This window comes from Mesocricetus auratus, unplaced genomic scaffold, assembly GCF_017639785.1.
Source record: "Mesocricetus auratus isolate SY011 unplaced genomic scaffold, BCM_Maur_2.0 Super-Scaffold_100014, whole genome shotgun sequence".
NCBI lineage: Eukaryota > Metazoa > Chordata > Mammalia > Rodentia > Cricetidae > Mesocricetus > Mesocricetus auratus.
The window spans coordinates 38,855,828-38,875,951 of record NW_024429197.1 but is presented as its reverse complement, the minus strand read 5'-3'; the positions used below and the strand labels follow the sequence as shown (position 1 = coordinate 38,875,951).

General features: G+C 43.5%; 1 long non-coding RNA gene across 2 annotated transcripts; it reads right to left on the bottom strand.

Moving 5' to 3' along the window:
- Positions 1-2,783: 2,783 nt before the first annotated feature.
- LOC121144009 lies at positions 2,784-9,781 on the bottom strand. 2 transcript variants are annotated; one of them, XR_005881343.1, is made up of 4 exons: positions 9,665-9,781; positions 9,393-9,460; positions 9,150-9,271; positions 2,784-6,681 (listed from the first exon to the last, which is right to left on the bottom strand). It is a non-coding gene; the product is annotated as an uncharacterized LOC121144009 (long non-coding RNA). The 2 variants fall into 2 exon arrangements; XR_005881342.1 differs by having other exon boundaries at positions 2,784-2,992; positions 6,471-6,681; positions 9,393-9,749.
- Between the last annotated feature and the right edge of the window lie 10,343 nt (positions 9,782-20,124).

Here is a 20,124-nt window from a genome sequence, read left to right as displayed (position 1 = left end):
CTAGGCTACCCTCAAACTTGTGCAATCATCTTGCCTTAGCTTCTCTAGTGCTGTGATTATAAACATGAGCCACCACACCCAACCTGAGCTTTTGTTTCTTCAGTATCAAATATATCAAATATCAAATATATCAAATGTAAAATATCATTGGGTAGATAAGGGCAGACACCTGGCTCACTAAGAGACTTTCAGAGTGATACTGATCTGAGGGAACAAGGATGGTATGTCCCAACTCAGTTCCAATCACCTAGCCAACCTTTGAGCTGATGCATTTTATAGGAAAAAGACACAATACATGTGGCTGGAAATTGCCCAGTAGTCTCCTTGGCACCCAGATGCAAATGTAATTGTAGGTAGACTGAATGTGGCTAGAAAGCTCTTCAGTGCTCAAAGACTTCATTATGACACACAGACAGTTTCTTCTTCTTCTTCTTCTTCTTCTTCTTCTTCTTCTTCTTCTTCTTCTTCTTCTTCTTCTTCTTTTGTTTTTTTTTTTTTGTTGTTGTTGTTGTTTTACGAGACAGGGTTTCTCTGTATTGTTTTGGAGGCTGTCGGTCCAGTCCGGCATCGAATTCACAGAGATCCGCCTGCCTCTGCCTCCTGAGTGCTGGAATTAAAGGCGTGCGTCACCACGGCCCGGCTCAGACAGCTTCTTCTTGAGGGACAAGAATTTGGGGCCTTGAGAGATGGTTAACAATACTTGTTCTTACAGAGGACCTAGGCCCAGTTCCCATCACCCACATTGTCCTAGGTTTTCTAGTGCTATGATAAAACGCCATGGCTAAAAGCGCCTTGGAAGGACAGGGTTTATTTCTGCTTACAACTCTCCAGTTGTGACTTCACCAAGGGACGTCAAGTCGGGAACTCATGGCAGAAACCTGGGGGCAGGAGCTAAAGCAGAGATGAGGGAGGCATGCTGCTTTCTTCCCTGCTCCCCATGGCTTACACAGCCTGTGTTCTTACACCACTGAGGACCACCTGCCCAAGGGTGGGACCACTCACAGTGGGCTAGGCCCTCCCAAATCAATCACTAGTCAAGAAAATGCCCTACAGGTTTGCCTACAGGCTGATCATTTTCTCAATTGATAGTCCCTCTTCCCAGATACAGCTAGATTTGTGTCAAATCTACAAAACAAAAACAAAAAACCTAACCAATACATACACGGAGGCTCATTATGCCTGGAACTCCAGTTACAGGAGATCCAAACCCGTCTTTTGGCCTCTAAGGGCACCAGGGATACACATGTAGATGCAGACAAAACATTCATACACATCAAAGAAAAATACATATTTGTGTATCTTCCTCAATTCCTCTCTACCCTATATTTTGAGGCAGGGTCTCTTACTCACCTGGAGCTCACTGATTTGCCTACCTGTGGTTTGGTTTGTGGACCTTAATTGCAAATGACATATAAGCGCCATCAAGGCTACTTCCTACTGTGTATTATTCCTTTGTTCCGGTGTTCAAGAGCAGCCATAGCATACAAGGTGATGCCAGACCTCTTTTTTTTTTTTTTTTTAACCTTAACTGTTACCTAGAGTTAGAGGAAAGTGCAGCGTCACTTCCTCCAAGGCCAGGGCATAAAGTGTGTATGGTGTATAAATAGGGTCACTTAGAAAAGTTCCGGCTGCTTTTAGAGTGATGAAATCAGGTCAGTCGATAGAGTTTCCAACAGCTCCGCAGTCTGACTGTGGAAACAGGAACATATGTTTTGGAGTTGTGAAGTCACTTGTCTCAACAGCATCACTCAGTGCTGTATCGGTGTGAAATCTTCATGAGGAGTTGTCTGACCTACAAAATCTGATCAGAGATTTCAAAGCCTCTTGGGAAATTGTGTCACAGGCTGCCTTCAGGCTACAGTGTCAGTCTTTTAGCTGGTGGATTAGACTACTGATCTAAAGCACCCCTACTGTGGCCTGTTTGCGACCTCAGTAAAGCTTCCATGGCAAGAAAACAGAGGCCTTGCAAACGCAGCCACCATGGGTTTAAGATGCGCAGTTTTTAACACTCATGGCACCAACTTCTAATTTTTGCTCAAACTGAGCTTTATAAGGTGTAAACGCCTCCTCACGTCCTATTTCTCTCTAGAGCCATGGAATTATTGGCTGCATGCCAGATGTCATGCTGGCCACTGGTAAGAGAACAGAGTCTGCACCCATGGCTTCCTTGATGGGTAACCTTCAAATTGGGATCTGAAGGGCAAGTCCTGGTCACTCAGAAAGGGAAAAGAAGGTAGGGAGGGCAGGTGTTCGGGTCAAAGAAAGTGTGTTAAAGCTGTTCTTGAGCTACAGCTTAAACACACGCCTGTTCCTCGTGCTTTTGTTTTCTATGGTGGATGATGTTTTGACATCTCTTGACTCCAAACAACTCTCTAAAAGTTGCAAACTACACGCTTGTGAGCAGGCCTCTGTAATATGGTCCAAAGGATCTCAATCATATTCCTAACCAGCTCCTTTCACCAGGCTTCTGCAGTTCAGGTCCCCCCCCCCACTCTAAGTCATCCCAAGACCAAGTACAGGACAAGGGGAGGCCAGACCTGACTGAAGGGTCTAACAAATATTAAAAGATAAAAAGACCTGAGTCTGCTTATGCTACCTTGCCTTTCATTTTCCACCCTGCCCATGCTTGCCTTGACTCCTGACACCAGGCTGTCTGGTGCTGCCTCACATGGTGAGGCATAGCCTCTCTCTTAGGAGCTGAAAATAGCAAGCTTTCTTTCCAGGAGCCTGCATTTTCTCAGCAGTTGGCCTCGCCATAAAAAAAAAGATTTCAGACACATCTCTTAAAAAAAATCCGTCAGCTTTATTTCCAAACAGAAATCTCTAGTCAGTCTTAATTAAATTGCATGATGGTGCAACGTTGTCAAAGTAACTTTAACAAATTGAAGGAAGATGTAAAATGCTGTGGTTTGGCTTGTGGATTTTAGTTGCAGGATTTCTTTCTTTCTTTCTTTTCAAAACAAATTACACCTTAAAGCAGACCTAGCTCAACCTGTTATCAAAACAGAAATATTATCAGGATAAATACTGATGAGACGTGTTTGCAAATATACCATTAAAATATTTTTCATATAAGCTTTTCAAAAGGCTCTGATACTAATTCCACACTTGATAGAGAGTGTGATGCTTAGTCACTTGTTGAGGATTCTGTGTCTTGGTGCTTGGACACGATGCTGAACAAAGCAAAGCTCTCAGCCATGTGAAGCTCCTTCCTGGTGGAGAAGGAAGGGGTCCAGGAAGTCTATGGGATGGAAACGGGTTTGGTGCTGCAGGGAAACTATAGAAACAGGGCAGTCGGAGTAGCCTCACTAAGCAGGAGAGCTTTGAACAAATTCAGTTTGGGAACCTCAGAGACAGGCCTTCTAGGCTAAAGGTGCAGCTAACAGCAGGCCCTGAGATGGATTGTGTGTGACTGCTGAAGAAACAGAACAGTGATAAAAATAACACTATATGGCCTCTTTATCATCTGTTGTCATTTTTATTGGAGGAGTCGAAAGCATTGTTCTTTCTCTAGAAGGACAATGCATGACCATGGACCATGCCTAAACATCTCTCCTATAATGAGCTCCTCAATTATACATAAGGTACAACACTATTAAGAAAACATTTAACCTTATTATTCCATGTAGCTAGTATTTCCATTCATTACTAATGTTTAAGGTATTATATAAGGAAAGTAAAACACTGGATGCGGCTACCTAGTTGGTAGCTCAGCATAAGAATCACCTACAGAGCTTTTTAAAAATGTAATCCATGAGACCAGAGAGATGACTCAGTGGTTAAGAGTACTTGCTGTTCTCCCAGAGAACATGGGTTCAATTCCCAGCACCTACATACTGACTCACAACCACATATAACTACAGTTCCAGGGGATTCCTTGCCTTCTTCTGGCTCCTGTGAGCATTGCATGCATTTGGAACACAGACATACATACAGGTGGAACACACACCCACACACATAAAGTAAAAATGAATCTTTTACTAAAATGTAGTCCTGGAGCACATTCTTCAATATCATGCTTCCACAGACTAGGGTGGAGCCTAGGAATCTGATTCTCTGAAAGTTTTCCCAACTGACTATCTTATGTGGCATGTGTAGGGGGGCAGTGTTCACAGACACTCATAATGTCCCCTACAGTCTCCTCATCCCTAGCCAGTGCAGACAATTAACAATGGCAGCAATCTGAGGAGGGTGGTTTCATATAGCTCATCTCCTTTTCATTGCCCAGTACAGAAAAGATGTTGAATCTATCTTCATTGAATTACCCAACTCTGAGGATGTGGGAAAGCTTCGTTCCCTCTGTGAATGAACTGACCTCTGGCACAAAGTAGTCTTCTAGATAAATAGTGTGGTTATCCTGAGTCGGATCACCCCTGTGGGGAAGAATTTGAACTAGAGAGCCAGGCAGACACAGGTCTAGACGTTGTCTCTGCCATCCACAGATAGACACCCACCTCTCTCATGCTGCTTCTCCACTGGTTATGTGGAGAAGTTGCCACCCATTTAAGATAACCGCAAAGATTAAGTGAGAAAATGTATGCAAGGCTCTTGCCTCGTAGAAGGTGATAAATGTAGAAATTGTCTGCGCTCCATCTCCATTTTCTTCCATGCAGAACTGAAGACCATGGTTGTGTGGTGAGATTATGAGAAGCCAGATTCTGAACCACAGATAGTCTACCCCAAACCCAGCCAGCCTCTGAATGACCTCAAGAATGACAGGTGATATGAAACACCAGCTCATTGTCATAGTGACAGTGTTGGTCCTCAGTTTTAGGAATCAGTGCAAGTAAGCAGCAGAGAGCAAACTGTCGTGTAGACAGCACATCGTCATGTGTCTGGTGGCTGGAAACCCTGAGAACACGCTCTCCCAGAGTTTAGGAAGAAGGAAGGTGGCAGCTGGGCAGGCTCTCTCTGAAGGCTCTAGATCACGACCCCCCCATTGCCTTCCCCAGATGCTGCTGGCGTAGCAGCTGCGTCTGTCTCCTTCTTCATATGGCCTCATCCCTAACCTCAGTGTCCTCTGCTCTAGAGCACCAGTCATTGGAAATAAGTTCCATCCTAAATCCGGAATGACCTCATCTCAGGAGTCTCAGCCAATTACACATGCAGACACTGTCTCCATATTAAGTTAAGTTCTGAAGTTTGAGGTAGACACAAATGGGGTGAAGGGCACACTATTCAATCCACTACAACTCAGATTGCTAAATAGCCCCTGGGTCTGTTCTGTATTCACCCCCGAATAATACCATCTTTGACTTAAGTAGATCAGGGCAATTAAGAGTATGATCGAACGACCAAGTCCTAGCCAACAAACTGCAGTCAGAAGCCTGGTGTGACTGAGTCCTTAAGCTAAATCAGAAGCAGGTGTGTATGCTTCCTCTCTCTCTGTCTATTCTAGCAAATGAAATAGATGTGATGGCTTGACCTAAACAGCCATTCCGGACCAGCATGAAGGCACAGACTAAGGGTCTGGGACACAGACTTATTAATTATGAAAGCTCGGCCTATAACCTAGGCTGGCCCCACTAGCTCTTATAACTCAAATTAACCCATTTGTACTGTGTGGCTTTTTACCTCTCTTCCATCTGGCACCTCCTGTTTCCTCTCCATACCCTCGGGCATCTCTTGCATGCCTAGATTCCTCCTCGTACCTTCCTCTGCCTGGAAGTCCTGCCTATACCTTCCACCTAACTATTGGTCATTCAGCCTTTTATTACACCAACCACGATAGTACATTTTCACACAGCTTACAAATATCCCACAACAGGACCTAATTCTAACAAGTATTCCTTCTGTCTTCATTCCCCTGATGGATTTGATGTTTAAAATTTCAGAATTAAAAAAAATATATATATTGAACATTTTAATAAAAATCATGGTGGGTCCAAAAAGCAAGCCTTCAGTATCAAAATCTTATTGTTACAGCTACATTAATTGAGTTAATAATTTGCTGAGAGTTTATGTTATGCTTCACTATTATATGTGATTGTAACTTCTTTATGAGACAAACTGAGTAAGATCATTTTCCAATGAGGTTCCTTGGACTCTGGTTGACGGGGCCATAACCTTGCTGACCCAGGACATAGTATTCACAGTGTAGCCTCTGGGGTGCCACTACAAAGTGAACAATACCCTGCAAGCCCATGGCCACATGTATTACAAAGAAAATGAAAGAAGCAGAAGAGGTTTCACTCATTTAAGGAGTAGAATGGCCTTGAGACATCCAAAGTGGGCAGGTTTTAAACTGTATGTCAGAGTCACATTCCTGGAAAAGGTCATTGAGGATTCCACCGCAGATAACAGTCTCTCTCAAGGATCTTAAGCAAGTGTGTGTGTGTGTGTGTGTGTGTGTGTGTGTGTGTGTGTGTGTGTGTGTGTGTGGTCCAAGCAAAGCAACAGGTGATCGGGGCGGTGTGCAGTAGCCAGCAGCCCCCAAGCCCCACTTTTATAAACCAGTGAGGTTGACTTACACAGGCTCTGTGAGCACATGTACTGCCCGGGATTCCATTCTGTGACATCCTTACATGCATGAACAGAATAGCCACTTTCAGGAACGTTGCTGTTAGTCAGGTGTGCAGAGGGAAGCATGACGGGTTTTGTGCCGGCTGCCACAAGGCTCCAGGTAGCTTTTAGTTCAGTGACTTAAACAATTCACACAGCCAACTCCACGGGGTCCGAGTCCTGCATATGGGTGCAGAAAGCAGAATGTTGGGCACAGACTTGGTAACCGGTACAAGCGACTTCCTAGTTTATCTGGGCATTGGAGGGACTGAAGGGATGGATCTATACTGAGCTTCCGCAAATAATTCCTTACCCTTCAATCTTTTTTATGGAGTAGGGAGTTCCATCACAATGTTGATAGATACAATATACTTTGATCATATTGTCACCTCCCTACACCCTCTCTTGTCCCCCTCTCCCAATAGGTCTCCTTTTATTTCCGGGTTTTTCTTTTCTTTGTGTGTCTGTATGTGGTGTGTGTTTGTACCTATATTTGTGTATGTACATATATGCGCATGAATGTGGGGTCAAAGGGCAATGGTAAGGTAGCCTTCTCGATGGCTTTCCACATTATTTTTGAGACAGGGTCTCTCAGTGACCTTGGAGCTCAGTGTTTGAATTGGACGGGCTGACCAGCAAGCCCCTCAGGCCTCCAGGTGCTGCCTCCTCAGCACAGGGATTATAAGTGTATCTTGCTTATGTCTTAACTGAAGTCTCCAAGCTTGCACAGCAAGCACTTTACCAGCTAAGCCATCTCCCCAGTCCTTTGTGTAGTTTTAAAAATCATGTATATTTTACATAAGGGAGAAAACACACTATTCATGAGTCTACCTTATTTTGTTTAATATAATGCTTGTCAGTCCTACCAAGATTTTTTCTGCAAGAAATACATATTTTATTCTTCTTTACAGCTCTACAATACCCCATTGTTTCTATGTAACACACTTTCTTTATCCATTTATGCCATTGATAGGCTCCTAGGCCGATCCCATAGCTTGTCTAGTGCTGCAGTAAACATGGATATGCAGGTATCTCTACTGTATGCTGCTACAGATTCCAGAAGCTGTATATACCCAGGAGTGGTGTAGCCCGATCATATGGAAGTTCTATTTTTAGGTGTTTTGTTTTGAGGAACCTCCATACTGATTTTCCCTGTGGTTATCCAGCTTACACTGCCATTAAGAGTATAAGTATTCCTCCCCACTATCCCTCCCCATCCTCACCAGCATTCAGTTGTTTGGTTGATGTTAGCCATTCTGCCAGGGTAAACTAGCAGAGCAGGCCCGCAGACATGACCAATGAAGGCTGCTGCTGCTTCAGCAATGACCAGGACACTGTAGCTGACATCTCTTTCCAGGACCACACTGCCTCAGCCTTCCTCTTTTGGAAATGCCCGATTTCTTAGGCACCCAGGATCCACTGGGCTCTCAAACAAATACCCCCAGATTTAGACTAGGTGCCGGAACCTTGCTACCAGTGCTACCGAAAAAAAATCAGTATCTGCCAGAAAGGACAGGCAGACACTTCCCACGTCAGGCTTCCATCTTTCTGTAGAGATCCTTCTTTGATGGAAGGGAGGTTATACATGGAGGTGGAGAGTGGGGGAGCCTGATTAGTCTCTCAGTAAGGCGTGACCAGAGGTCAGAACAGAACTGAAAAAGACAGTTTCTCCTCCACACATACCTTCTCTAGCCACCATTTCACCTGTTCTTTCACCTGATACTGAGTGAATTCTCATCACGTCTAGTTGCTTTGTGATTGTTTAGAAGGCTGGCAGATTGCAGGATGAAGGGCAACAGGACAGCCAAGACCTGTGCCAGGGAGAATCCAGTATTGACAATGTAGCAGAAGTCAGAAGCCTCTAACCAGACCAATGACTCACTGCAGTGAACACTTGTAAGTAAATCTGTCTGGGCAAAGGGGTGCACTGTGACACACCATGACACATTGCAGCTTCCACAGCAAGGCTTTTTTCTTTTGTGGGAGGAGGTTGCAAGGGCACGGGGTGGATAGGAGGGATAGGGAAATAAGTGGGATCGGGATGCATGATGCGAAATTCATAAAGAATCAATAAAAAGTTTTCTTTTTAAAAAAGAAGGCTGGCAGAAGCTGGGTGATGGTGGTGCACACCGCTAATCCCAGCACTCCAGAGGCAAAGTTGGAGGCCAGCCTGGATTACAGAGTGAGTTCCAGGGCAGCCAGAGCTACACAGGGAAACCCTGTTTCAAAACAAACAAACAAACAAACAAACAAAAACAAAAAAGAAGAAGAAGGCTGGGGTGTGCAGAGATGGAGATGGTGACCTGCTTTAGATGATGGGTGTCCATGTCTCTGGATCAGACTTAGTAAGCCACGTGTCTAAATTTGGAAGCAATTTTGCAATGGAGGTGTGGAAACATCTTTTTTTTTTTTTTGCACACACCACAGGAAGCGGGTTTCTATAAAACCATCCAAATGTAAAATAATTTAAAATGTGTAGCGATCAGAAGGATTGCATCTGCAGAGGGGAGATAGGCTGCCAGGGCAGCCGGTCCTTGAGTGGCATCTGGAGGACGCATGACACCTAGCAGTTGGTTCCTTACACGTAAGTGCCAACCAGAACCATCAAGCATTTTGCTATGATGAACAAGGAAGTCAACCACACTTACCTTAATATGAATAGCACCAGAAGGACAAATTATAAGTCTCTTCTTCTCCACCAAGAACACAGACGTAATCACTTGAGGGCACAAAGATATTTATAAAATTTCAGAGCCCAGAATTCAAAATTCTGTTGAATGAAAAAGCACAGCTGTCTAAGTACCAATACGATCCACACTGGCAATGCTCCGATCCTTCCCCTCCTCCTCCTCCTCCTTCCTCCTCCCCCTTACCCATCCCTGCACCAGTACCAGCTCCTGTCGCTAGCCAGCATCTCCGCTGTGAATTTTAACATCAGTTATGTAGGTGTGTTTTCCTTCTGAGATGAAAAAAAAAAGCTGAAAACTCCATTCCAATTATCTCTCTCCATAATGAAAAAAAAAAGAACTGTATTAGCTCAGCATGATTAATTCTTTCATTTAAAACAACCCGCCTTCCTCTTAGCCTCATGCCCTTTGACACCTCCAGGACCTCTTTTCCCCTCATAGACACACTGTCCGCGTGTGTTGCCATGACCACTGACCTGACTTCCCTGTTTCCCCTTCACTCCTCAGCAGCTATTGGTAATTCCTCCAGGTCTGTCCTAATAGTGAAGCCTTCGTGGCCAGGCCACCACTTTCCCCAAAGCTCAATGGACACTCTGTCCTTATTATTATTGCTTTCAGCAGATTATGAAAACATTCCCTTTGGCTCTGAGACCGTGCATTCAAGCCAAGCATTTTCTTCTACCTCTTTGGTAATTGGTCCCGGCTATTTAAAGATGTAATAAAATGCTAAATGGAACTTTGCCTGGTGTCTCTAAGTTAGAACCTAAAGCTAAAGTAAAGTACCCCCGTATTTAGGAAAACTGTGACTTGCTAGAAAAGAACCAATCTCCTGTACCCCTTGGTCATCTGTGTGTGTTGCTGGAGTTATTGTGATAAACTGCTGCTGGCTTTTCTCCATCTAGAGAGGGTCAGCGCTTTGTCCTATCCCCCAGGAGATAACAATAAGTCAGTACTCAGGGTCATGAAGGGCTGATGGCCCTGGCCTCTGACCCCTAACTGGATGTTTGAGCAATGTCTTTATCCAGAGACAAACAAGACCTTAGAGCGAGCACCTGAAATGCTCTAGGAGCCGAAAAGTCTGTGATGCTGAAAGCAGAAGCTGGCTGGGAGGGGAGAAATAGTGGAACAGCCTAGTACCAAAAGTCTGGAATGTTCCGTTGGGTTGCCTGGAGTCTGTCTATAGGGCTGTTCAAAAGATTCTAGTTCTCGCCACCTGATGTATGGACTGCATACTCTCATCTTATGCAGTAAATTGAGTATATAGCCTGTCTCTTGATCCATGGAGTATGGACAGGAAGGGAGGCACCACTTCAGTTCAAGAGACTGAAGCGGGCCAGGATTCCTCATTTCCCATACGCAGTAGACATCACAGGAGCTGGGCAAGAGACTGATTCCCAGTTAGTCAGAGCTCTGACAGACATTGCTAAGTGGAGCCTTGATGCTCACTCCATGGGCCTGGAATGCAAGCGAGGGAAAATTACTGACATTCAGGAACTGTTGTGGCATGACCTCACCCAAACTGATCAATCCAGGAAGGCAACATGCTCTTGAAAGGACCCTATCCAAGAAGTAGGATCTGTTGGGGCTAGTTGTTGCCCCAGCTGGGGGGGTGAAAATGGGAGTTGAGGGTAATTCTGAGAGGTTGGTTAGATAATGGTTTCCTGAGTCATGATGTAGTTTTGTTCGGTGTCCTGGTGTCAGTATTTTCTATATGTGAAAATAGAAAATCTGTATAACTATGTTGTCCCAGGAGGGGTGTTTTGAATGAGATGGTGGAAGAAAGAAACTTTTTTTAAGTGTCCAGTCAATGTGATAAGCAAACTCTGACTCCTGAGGAAAAGGAGAGAGGGAGGGAGGGGGAAGAGGGGTGGGGGGCGGCGCTTCACCAAGTCTCACAGTGCACAGGCTGCTTGCTTTCATCTTCTTACATGCTGGCTTCAGGTTTCCGAGTGGTGTTCATTCCCAAACCTGTTCGTCAGGCACTGCCATTGTCTCCTGCTCTGAGTTGAGGAAGTAACAAATGGGCATTGATACTCGAGGAGCTCATGAGACACAGGACTCCACGCCAGCTGACTTATCACCTATCTCTGTATTTCTAAGCCTATCCCTCTTCAGGGTTGCTGTTCATTTCATCATTCAAGGAGGAAAATTTGACTTTTGCCATTTGACTCCAAACAGTTAAGCACCAAGTGCTCTCTACCTTGCTTTCTAATTGTTTTTTTTTTTAATTTTGTTTTGAGGGTTGTTTCTGTTGTTGCTATTGTTTTGTTTCATTTTGGGGTTATTTGGTTGGTTGGTTGGTTGGTTGGTTTGGTTTGGTTTTTTGAAACAGTTCCCACTACGTAGTTCCTGGCTGTCCTGGAACTCATATGTAGAGGCTGGTCTCAAACTCACAGAGATCCACCTGCCTCTGCCTCCCAAGCACTGCAATTAAAGGTATGCATTACCACCACCTGGTCCTCTAACTATATTTTAAAATTTCATTTGTTTACTTTGTGTGTGGCTGCATGTGGGGAAAAGTGAGAGGACAATTAAAAAAAACTCTCTCCTTCTACCATATGGAGCCTGGGAATTGAACTCAGTTCATCAGGCTTGGCAGCAAGTGCCTTTATTGACTGAGGCATCTCAATGGCCCCTGACTTGATTACTAAGTTTGTCTCACATAGTTCATCTTTCTCCATCCTCACTACATGGCTTATTGACCAAGGCAACCTTCTCTCTCATTTGAAGTACTACAGTGGTCTCTACCTGTATTCTTTGTTTCTGAGATAATTTGTTGACTCTTCTTGTTGGTGAGACATTTTATGAATTCTTTTTGTTGGTATCCTTATAAAACAAAAGTTATAAAACAAACATGTAGTGCGTGTTCTGGGTGCTAGAATTTAACACTAAACTCTGAGGATAGTATCCCAAATACAGAACAAAATCCTAGGGCTAGGGGTGTAGCTCAATGATAGAGCACTTACGTAGCATGCTAAGGTTCAGGGTTCAATATCCATCCCCATTAAAAACAAACAAAAAACCTAGACCTATAAAACCAAAGTCTTCCTTATGAAATTTATATTCAGTGAGCAGAAAGCAGATATCAAGCCAAGAACGGGTTCCATGCCAGGCGTTAAAGGATTCAGAAGCTATAAATATTCAGTAAAATATCCATAGGATTTGTGTGTGTGTGTGTGTGTGTGTGTGTGTGTGTGTGCGCATATCTGTGTTGCATTAGTAGAAATACAGTATAGTCATTCAGTAGGAATAGGAGAATGGGCTTTAGTCTGTAATGAAAAAACAGATGGGCGGGGCTGAAGAAACAGCTTAGTAGTGGGGTGCCTGCCTATAAGGCTTGAGGCTCAGGGCTTGATCCCCAACACATAAATACAAAGACAAATAGACTATAATCTGTTTATGCTTTTGCATCACACACTTGAAATGAACCTAAGGATTTGCCTAGGTTGGGTTGTACAGGAGACATCTCCATGCTACAGGCCTCATGCCCACCTTCCATATTAATGATGCCCTTAGGAGAGGAATCATGTGCTGGCTTCAGGTTTCTGTAATAAGTAGTAGAACTTTCTGGGGAATGAAAAACATGTATGTTTCCATACACCAACCACAGACTTGTAACTAGTGTAAATAGATCAACTTTGTTGTGAGGCTGGAATTCAAACTTACAGCCTCATGCATACTAAGCAAGAGCTCTACCCCTGGGCTACATCCCCAGCACAGGTATTTTTTTAATTCACTATTTTTTCTTAACCTAACAGATCACTTCCTCGATAGAGCACATGAAAGCTTTCTTTTCTGGTGGTTTTTTTTGAGTTAGCTTATGTAGGAATGTAGTATCTTGATGCCTGACTGCTCTTCTGCCCTTGGCAAACAATGAAGGATCAGGTTTGCCCATGGTGGATAAGGGAGAAGTGAGGCTGCATTCATTCATTGTAAAAATGCTGTGTTTGCCACTGCAATCAGCAACACCCTCATCTGGAGGTGGGAAACATAAGTTATGACTTATTATTTCTTTAAAGATTTATTTAATCATGTATTTTATGTGTATGAGTACTCTGCCTTCACGCACACCAGAAGAAGGAAAGAAGGAATCTGATCCCATTACAGATGGTTGTGAGCCATCATGTAGTTGCTGGGAATTGAACTCAGGACCACTGGAAGACCAACCAAGTGCTCTCAACCACTGAGCCATCTTTCCAGTCCCACTATGACTCATTATTTTACCCAGTGACTGCGGGTAAGCAGAGAAGTGCTGTGCTTCTGAGAGTCCTTCAGAGATCCCCATGTCAGAGCTGGCATCATCTGGACTGTCCCTGGACACTTCCTCAGGGGAAGGGAGAGGAAATGGATAATTAGAGTCTTTTACTGCCTCAGCCAGAAAGTGACATACCACTTCTGCTCTATTTACTTGCTAGCTACATGACCTGGATTATTTAGGAGATGGGAATGGGCAAGAAGTAATGCCAACTACCTAAATCGTTAGGCATTTTGTTCAGAAAGCCTGCCTCATTGACCGCCCTCGCTCCTTAGCCTAGGTAAGTGCTACTGTGACATGCTTCCTTGGCCAATGTCCTCCTCCTCTGTATCATATTGCACACATTATTATGCTAACTAATCATTGTCTAATCATCCTGGGTCTTCTCCATGCCTAAGACTCCCTCTACTTCACCTGGCTAACTTCTGTTTCTCCTATAGAACTCAAATTACTTTTAGTACTCACAAGGAAACACTGGTATGAACTCCAAATACCCCTGCTTTTTTGCACTCACTCTTCTTCTATAATAGCACCAGGGTTCCATAGGAACTGTGAGGTCAGACATGTTAAGGAGGGTAATTGTGTTTTGAATAAGAAGGTCTATCAGAGGCCCTTATATTTGAATACTTGGTATCTAGTTGATGGAACTGTTTGGGAAGGATTAGGAGGTATAGCCTTGTTGGAGGAGATGTTTCACAAAGCCCAAAGATGGGCTTTGAGGTCAACATCCCATGCCATTTCCAGTAAGTTTCCCGCTGTCTCATGCTTGTGGACCAGATGTAAGGTGTCAGCTACTGCTGCAAACTATGCTTACCCACCTGCTGCCATATTCTGTCATGATGGCCATGGACTCTAACCCTCTAAAACTGTGAGCCTCCAAATTAAATGCTTCCTTTTATAAGTTGCCTTGATCATGTCACAGCAATAAAAAAGTAACTAAGACAAAAGTTGGTACTAGGAAATGGGCAACTCTTGTGATAGACCTGACAGATCATGCTGGGATTTTTTTTCAATGTGAAAGATTTGGGGATTTCGGACTAGGAACAGTTGAATGCTATTAGTGGGGCTTAACAGGCAGTCCTGGTAGGAGCTTGGAAGTCAGTAGTAATAAGAGCAATGTGGATAATGGAGGTTCAGCTCAAGAGGTTTCAGAGGGCTCAATATTAGCAACTAGACTAGAAACCATTCTTGTGATATTTTGGAAAATAATGTAGCTGGTTTTTACCCTTGTCCTAAGAATCTGCCTGCGGCTAAATTGAAGAGTTTGGAATTAATTTCATTAGTAGAAAAGATGTTAAGATAGTCTAATATCACTTGATTACTAGTAATCACTCATGCAGATCTACAATGAAAGACAGCAAGTGGGCACAAAAAGAAATACAAAGTGTGCAGTTTGAGGAGAAAAAGCATACCAGGAAATTTAGTGCTGGAGCCTTGGTTTTTGCTGCTGAAAAGGATCAGAAGAAATGGAGTCCGTGAAGTGATACCCTTAGTGCAAGATTCCACCCAGCTAATAATGTAACTTGCAAAAGGAAGAGGCCTGAGAGAATTTTCTAGTCTTAAAAACATCAACAGGCCAAGCGGTGGTGGTGCACGCCTTTAATCCCAGCACTCGGGAGGCAGAGGCAGGTGGATCTCTGTGAGTTCGAAGCCGGGCTGGACCGACAGCCTCCAAAACAATACAGAGAAACCCTGTCTCATAAAACCAAAAAAAAAAAAAAAAAAAAAAAAAAGAAAAGAAAAGAAAAAAAAAGAAAGAAAGAAAGAAAAAATCAACACGTCAACACATATGCAAACGTAATTCAAGCATGGGACCAGGTTCTGTCCCAAGCAGGTGGCAGAACTTGGTAGCTTCAGCCATGTAGTTCTAACTTTAGAACCATGAAGGATACAGGAGTAAAGGGGTTGTGGAATCTTTCTCCGCCAGGTGTGTGGCAGGGGAGTCCCTTCATGGAGACCCAGAAAGGCCATTGCATGAAGCTGTGAAAGTGAAGCTAGGTTGTGTTGGAGACCCCAAGATATGGGTGATGCTTGAGCAATGGGATACCTGCCAAGGAGAGCTGCAGACAGCTGGAAGTGCAGAGTTATCTAAGCCCTTTGACATTTGGACATAGAGCCAAAGGATTTGGAGTTTGACCTTCTGGGTTTCATTCTTGCTTTTGCCCAGTATTTCCTCACTCTGCCCCTAGTTCTCACTCTCAGAATATATAGTCTGTGCCACTTTATACTAGAAGGCTGTAATTTGCTTTTTGATTTTACAGGAGGTTACAATTAAAAGATTGCCTTAAGTCTTAGAAGAGACTTTAGACTTTTAAACAGTGTTGAAGCCTATGGGGACTTTGAAGTTGTACTAAATGCATTTCACATTATGATGTGGCCATGAACCTATGTGAGCCATGGAGTAGATTGTGATGGTTTAAATGAGAATGGGCTCCATAGGTTCATATTTTTGAATGCGTGGTCCCCAGTTGGTAGAACAATTTGGGAAGGATTAGGAGGTGTGGCCTTGCTGGAGGAGGTGTGTCAGTGGGGGGTGGGCTTTGAGGTTTCAAATGCCCATGCTTGCTATGTCCAGTTTGTTACCTCTCTCTCTCTCTCTCTCTCTCTCTCTATATATATATATATATATATATATATATATATATATCTGCCTCACTCTTTATGCCTTATGCTTGTGGATCAGATGTAAGCTTTCAGCTACGCTCCAGCTCCATGTTTGCCTGTCTGCTGCCATGCTCCCTGACATGATTGTCATGCCTTCTAGAACTCCAAGCTCTCAGATTAAAGCTTTCTTTTATACGTTTTCTTGGTCATGGTATTTTGTTCCAGCAATTGAAAGTAGCTAAAACAGCAATGCACAACCTCAACACATCTTGTTACTGAGAAAGAAAATTGAAGGTTTTAGAAAATAAGTGTTGATAATAAGAATCCAGGTAGGTGTTGGTGGTACCCATCTTCAATCCCAGTGCTCAGGAGGCAGAGGAAAGTGGATCTCTGTGAGTTCAAGGCCAGCCTGGTTTGGTCTACATAGCAAGTTCTAGGACAGGTGGGGCTGTTAGACAGAGAAACCCTGTGTCAACAAACCAATAAATAAATAAAAAACAAAAAACAAACGAATAAATAAGGATTCAGCCCTTAGAGAGTAGAAATTCAAAGTAGGGGCCAGAGAGATGACCCAAAGGTTAAAAGTACTTAGAACTTTTGCAGATCGCTGGAAAATTCAGTTCCCATTATCCATGGATGTCTACAGCCCCCTTAACTCCAGTCCGAGGTCACGATTCTCTTCCAGCCTCAGCAGCTCCTGAATACACATGATACATATAAACTCACATAGGCACAAACATGTACACATGAATAAAAATAAATTCAATTTCAAAAAATGATCAGGGTAATCAGAGGATATCAGCATGTCAAAGTTTCTGTGTAAATCTGTAGTGACTTTCAAACGGTAGATGATATAAAATTACTAAGTGCTGCTGTGAGGTTTGAAAGTGTTGAATAAATGAGTTCTATTTTAATAAACATAGAAAATGATCATTTGCATGAAACTGTATAAGAAATAAATAGTTGGGATGGAGGACATATGTTTACTTGCTGTGGAAGATACACACAATTAGGATTTTTTGTTTGTTTGTTTGTTTTTTTATGAGACAGGTTTTCTCTGTATTGTTTTGGAGGCTGTCGGTCCAGCCCAGCCTCGAACTCACAGATATCCACCTGCCTCTGCCTCCCGAGTGCTAGGATTAAAGGCGTGCGCCACCACCGCCCGGCCACAATTTGGATTTTTAACTGCTACATCAGACTTAACTGTAAAATGTGTTTGAGCCAAAGCATCAGGATGACTAACTATATTTAAAGAAGACATTCCTGACTACTCATTGTTGAAGTCTAGGTGAGTCTGTTAAGTTTTTGTTCAGTTCCTGTTGTCTATGCTCGTTCTGTCTGAAGGCAGAAAGACACAGCAGAGCTGGCTTTAGCTCCATCCACACATCTGACGCTTTAAAGACATCATCACGGAGTGACTATAGCATGCTCATGCTGAGTGAGTCTCTTAAGACTCAATCTGATGGAAACTTGGTTGAACTTTGTGAATGAGTATAAAGGAAATATTTACAGAAGTACCATGTGGGCAATATAGGTTCCTATGGTTATGGCACCTGGGAAAGTTTCAACACTATGTATGGAATTCACATTAACCTGACTCACTGAAGCCCTCTTTGTTATACCCAGCCCTGGAATCCTTGTCTGTGTTAGAAGTAAGTTCAGCCGCTTGAAAGTGTATCAAAAGAAGGACTAGTGCTCATGTGAAAACTATTCTTGAATCATCTAGCTCCAAAGTTCGGGTTCCTGTTACCGGATGAATAAAAGCAAAATGTTGCCCGTAAATGGTCAATTGAGCACAAAAACAGAAGTAATGGAATATTACAACCAGAAAAGAAGTTGGAAATGCTGGTGAGAACACACATGCGGCAGAATGAAGAAATGCAAAATTAGCTAAAAACAGAGGCAGTTGTAGGAGCACGCCTTCTGACAGAGCAGCTCAAATGGTAATGATTTTACCCAGTTTAACTTGAGAATCTCAAGACCATAGATCCAGCAATACACTAGGGAAGAGACAGGAAGAGTTAAATTGAAAACTTATCTCCAAGGTGACAAGTTTTGAAGATTTAGTTTAGTTTTAAACATTCTGTGTCTTTGTGTGGGTATAGGCACTTGTATGAAGGTACCATGGAAATGAATTGAAAATATCTGGGCCTATGGAGCTGCCCAATGTGGGTGCTGGGAACCAAATGTGTGCCCTTTGCAAGAGTAGTAAGTACTCTTTTTTTAAAAAAGAAGATATATTTATTTATTTTGTATACAGTGTTCTGTATGCCTGCAGGCCAGAAGAGTACACCAGATATTATTATAGATGGTTGTGAGCCACCATGTGGTTGCTGGAACTTGAACTTAGGACTTCTAGAAGAGCAGTCAGGGCTCTTAACCTCTTGAGTCATTTCTCCAGCCCCTAGCAAGTACTCTTAACCATTGAAGCATCTCTGCAGCACCATGTGCTAGTGTTATACAGGCATGTCTTCTAAGTCAAACTGTGGCCATCTTTAGGAGTTCACTGTGCCTACTTGCCAAAGATCATCACAGCTGGGATTGTTGCCTGTTGACCTTATCTCTTGGAAGGAGGGGATGGGAAATGTCATAGGACCCTCACCTGAGTATCCAGCCTCCCTTCACAACCAGCTATATAAAATTCTACTCTAATTGCACATGGCACAAGCGTCTCTGGAAAGGGCTAGAAGATAATAAGGGGAGGGGAACTCCATCTACACAGCCATGGGGGAGTTTCCTCACAAAGGCTGGGTGCTGACCTCCAGTGTGCTGTTTTAAAATCACCCCTCACTCATTTCCCTGTAGGTAAGTTTGATAACTCATTGACTTCCCAGAGTGAAGTTTGGTAGAATCCATTGGGACTGTAGGAGGAGGGAGTAGATGCCATTTACATCTCCCTAAAGGAAGGAATTTAGCAACATTTAGTTCATTTTGATTATTTTATTGGGTTGAGAGTTAGTATAGCCTATCTCCCTCCTTTCTCCTCTTCCCCTCCCCCTCTGTGTATGTGTGTGTGTGTGTGTGTGTGTGTGTGTGTGTGTGTGTGTGTGTGTGTGTGTGTAGGTTAGAGGACTACTTATTAGAGTTGGTTCTCTCCTTCTATCAAGTGAATCCCCAGCATGGAACTCAGTCATAAGACTTGGTAGTAAGCGCCTTTCTCTACTGAGTCATGAGGGCTATAGATGTAACTCAGCTAGTAGAGTGCTTGTTTAGTATTTGGAGGCCCTGGGGTCAAACCTGAGCACTTTACACACTGGATATGGTGGTCCATATCTGTAATCTTAGCACTCAGGAGGTGAAGGCAGGAGGATCAGAAGTCAAGGTCATTCTCATCGGCTTAAAGAGTTCTGAGTCAATCTGGGCCACGTGAGACTTGTGTTTAAAAAAAAGTGTAGTTTGGCCAGAAAATAACTCATTTAAAGTTGTGGTGTTTGTGCCACAAGCAACTCCGAGGTATCAGGAAAAGAAAGACCAGATGTCCAGCTGCTTGTACTAAGAAGTGTCTTTATTTTGCAAGTGCTAAGAGGTCTCTCTCTTGTAGGAGAGAGCAGTCTTAGATATAGTCTTACAACACAGTAGAAAAACCCCAGGTGGAAGAGAGCGTGTTTTCCTTGTGCTAGATGTTGATGTCAGTGGGGCAATGCTGGGGCAGTAAGCCAGTACTAGAAAACAGTATGCACCTGTGGCTATCAGCTTACAAACAACTCAGAGACCCTGTGGGGGGATAGGCCCCAATGATAGTTATAGAGGGTATGAGTGTTAAAAAGAAGCAAGGAATTTTCATCAGGAGAAGAGATGCCTTGGGATAGCTCAAGAACTGGCTAGGCCTCGCCTGTCAGAGGTTCAAACATATGAAAAAGCAAACTCATTTGAAAGACCTTCCCTAAAGAGGAAACCAGTACTGAGAACTCCGCTGCCTGGAAGAAGGTGGCTTTCCAGGATTTGCTTGGCCATTCTCAGCTTCCCAGGCATGCAGAGGCCAGTGTAGCTATGATTCAGAATTGTGAAGTGGCTGCTGCCACTGAAGCTGGTGACAGACCTTGGGATTTTGCAAAACCAGGGACATGGCAGCTCCCC